Source organism: Arachis stenosperma, chromosome 3 (assembly GCF_014773155.1).
Source record: "Arachis stenosperma cultivar V10309 chromosome 3, arast.V10309.gnm1.PFL2, whole genome shotgun sequence".
In the NCBI taxonomy this organism is placed as follows: Eukaryota; Viridiplantae; Streptophyta; class Magnoliopsida; order Fabales; family Fabaceae; genus Arachis; species Arachis stenosperma.
In genome coordinates this window covers 90,088,760-90,092,203 of record NC_080379.1, presented here as the reverse complement: position 1 = coordinate 90,092,203, position 3,444 = coordinate 90,088,760, and the positions used below count along the sequence as shown (strand labels likewise).

General features: G+C 37.7%; 1 non-coding gene across 1 annotated transcript; it reads left to right on the top strand.

The window, feature by feature from the left end:
* Window positions 1-967: 967 nt before the first annotated feature.
* Window positions 968-1,075, top strand: LOC130971850 (small nucleolar RNA R71). The gene has a single exon (XR_009083055.1). It is a non-coding gene; the product is annotated as a small nucleolar RNA R71 (small nucleolar RNA).
* Window positions 1,076-3,444: the final 2,369 nt, after the last annotated feature.

Genomic DNA, 3,444 nt, shown 5'->3' with positions numbered 1-3,444 from the left:
CAGTGACATACTCATCCTCTTCAGAGGAAGAATACTCATCAGAGCTCACGAATGGCAGAAGTAAGTCCAATGGAATCTCTATGGTCTCATTTTGAGCCTCAGATTCCCATTGTTCCTCATTGAGGAACTCAGAGGAGATTGGTACACGCCCACTGAGGTCTTCCTCAGTGGCGTCCTCCTCCTCTCTTTCCTCTCCATATTCGGCCATGTCTATGGCTTTGCACTCTTCTTTTGGATTTTCTTCTGTATTACTTGGGAGAGTGCAAGGAGGGAGTTCAGTAACTTTCTTGCTCAGCTGACCCACTTGTCCTTCCAAATTTCTGATGGAGGACCTTGTTTCATTCATGAAACTTTGAGTGGTCTTTATTAGATCAGAGACCATTGTTGCTAAGTCAGAAGTATTCTGCTTAGAACTCTTTGTCTGTTGCTGAGAAGATGATGGAAAAGGCTTGCCATTGCTAAACCTGTTTCTTCCACCATTATTGTTATTGAAACCTTGTTGAGGTCTCTCTTGATTCTTCCATGAGAGATTTGGGTGATTTCTCCATGAAGAATTGTAGGTATTTCCATAGGGTTCTCCTAGGTAATTCACCTCTTCCATGGAAGGGTTCTCAGGATCATAAGCTTCTTCCTCAGATGAAGCATCCTTAGTACTGTTTGGTGCATTTTGCATTCCAGACAGATTTTGAGAAATCAAATTGACTTGTTGAGTCAATATTTTATTCTGAGCCAGAATGGCATTCAGAGTATCAATCTCAAGAACTCCTTTCTTCTGACTAGTCCCATTGTTCACAGGATTTCTTTCAGAAGTATACATGAATTGGTTATTTGCAACCATTTCAATTAGCTCTTGAGCCTCTGTAGGCGTCTTCTTCAGATGAAGAGATCCTCCAGCAGAGCTATCCAAGGACATCTTAGATAGTTCAGAGAGTCCATCATAGAAAATACCTATGATGCTCCATTCAGAAAGCATGTCTGAAGGACATCTTCTGATTAATTGTTTGTATCTTTCCCAAGCTTCATAGAGGGATTCTCCATCCTTCTGTCTGAAGGTTTGGACTTCCACTCTAAGCTTACTCCATCTTTGTGGTGGAAAGAACTTTGCCAAGAAGGCATTGACTAGCTTTTCCCAAGAGTCCAGGCTTTCTTTAGGTTGAGAATCCAACCATATTCTAGCTCTGTCTCTTACAGCAAAAGGGAATAGCATCAGTCTATAGACCTCAGGGTTAACCCCATTAGTCTTGACTGTGTCACAGATTTGCAAGAATTCAGCTAAAAACTGATGAGGATCTTCCATTGGAAGTCCATGGAACTTGCAATTCTGTTGCATTAGAGAAACTAATTGAGGCTTAAGCTCAAAGTTGTTTGCTCCAATGGCAGGGATAGAGATGCTTCTCCCATAGAAGTCGGGAGTAGGTGCAGTAAAGTCACCCAGCACCTTCCTTGCATTGTTGGCATTGTTGTTGTTTTCGGTTGCCATGGGTTCTTCTTCTTTGAAGAATTCGGTCAGGTCCTCTAAAGAGAGTTGTGCTTTGGCTTCTCTTAGCTTTCTCTTCAAGGTCCTTTCGGGTTCAGGATCAGCTTCAACAAGAATGCCTTTGTCTCTGCTCCTGCTCATATGAAAGAGAAGAGAAAAAGAAAATGTGGAATCCTCTATGTCACAGTATAGAGATTCCTTGAAATGTCAGAGGAAAAGAGAAATAGAAAGAAGAATAAGAAGAAGAATTCGAACTTTAAGTAGATAAGGTTCGAATTGTGCATTTAGAAGGAGTGGTACTCCATAAATAGAAGGATGTGAGAAGGAGGGAAGTAATTTTTCGAAAATTCAATTAAAAGATTTTGAAAACATTTTGAAAATTTGATTGATAATTTTCGAAAATTCAAAGTGAAAAAGAAATCAAGTGATTTTTGAAAAAGATTTTGAAATTAGAAATTAAAAAGATTTGATTGAAAGCTATTTTGAAAAAGATATGGTTAAAAAGATTTAATTGAAAAGTTATGGTTTTAAAAAGATGTGATTGAGAAGATATGATTTGAAAACTATTTTAAAAGATATGATTTGAAAACAATTTGAGAGGATATGATTTAGAAAATTAGTGACTTGCCTAACAAGAAAAGATATGATTCAAACATTAAACCTTTCTCAACAGAAAAGGCAACAAATTTGAGATGTTCAATCAAATCATTAATTGTTAGTAAGTATCTTTGAAAAAGGAAAGAAATTGATTTTGAAAACATTTGATTGAAAAGATATGATTTGAAAAAGATTTGATTTTGAAAAACTTTGAAAACATGAAAAAAAAAATTGATTTGGAAACAAAATCTTCCCCCTAGCACCATCCTGGCGTTAAACGCCCAGAATGGTATACATTCTGGCGTTTAACGCCCAAAATGCTACCTTTTTGGGCGTTAAACGCCCAACCAGGTGCCCTGGCTGGCGTTTAAACGCCAGTCTGCCTTCTTCACTGGGCATTTTTGAATGCTCAGCTTTTTCTGTATAATTCCTCTGCAGCGTGTTCTGAATCTTCAATCCCTTGTATCATTGACTTGAAAAGACACAAATTAAAAATATTTTTGGATTTTTAATAATTAAAATGCAACAAGAATCAAATAACAATGCATGCAAGACACCAAACTTAGCAGTTTGTATACTACTGACACTAATGAACTGAAAATGCATATGAGACACACAAAATACTCAAGTCAATAGAATTCAAAGATCAGAGCGAGTGAATCATCAAGAACATCTTGAAGATCACTAAGACATATGAATGCATGCAGTTGACACCAAACTTAGGATGAGACACTAGACTCAAACAAGAAATATTTTTGAATTTTATGATTTTTTTATTTTTTTAATTTTTTTGTGTTTTTCGAAAATTAAGTGGAAAAAGAAGGTATCAAAATTCTTAATGAGAATTCCAGGAATCAGTGCAATGCTAGTCTAAGACTCCGGTCCAGGAATTAGACATGGCTTCACAGCCAGCCAAGCTTCCAAAGAAAGCTTCGGTCCAAAACACTAGACATGACCAAAGGTCAGCCAAGCCTTAGCAAATCACTGCTCCAAAAGCAAGATTGATACGAAATCAACAAGCTCTTGTGGTGATAAGTTGAAACCTCGGTCCAATCAGATTAGACATGGCTTCTCAGCCAGCCAGATTTCAACAAATCATCATGAAACTCTAGAATTCATCTTCAAGAATTTCGAAAAAAAAATACCTAATCTAAGCAACAAGATGAACCGTCAGTTGTCCAGCCTGAACAATCCCGGGCAATAACACCAAAAATTTGATGTTGCTGCCGGATCTTGGCACTGATGTTACCAAAGGCTTGCTCAAAACTAGAACAATCCCCGGCAACGGCACCAAAAACTTGGTGCGCGAAATTGTGAAATATACTTTTTCACAACTCTCATAATCCCTGGTAATGGCTCCAAAAACTTGG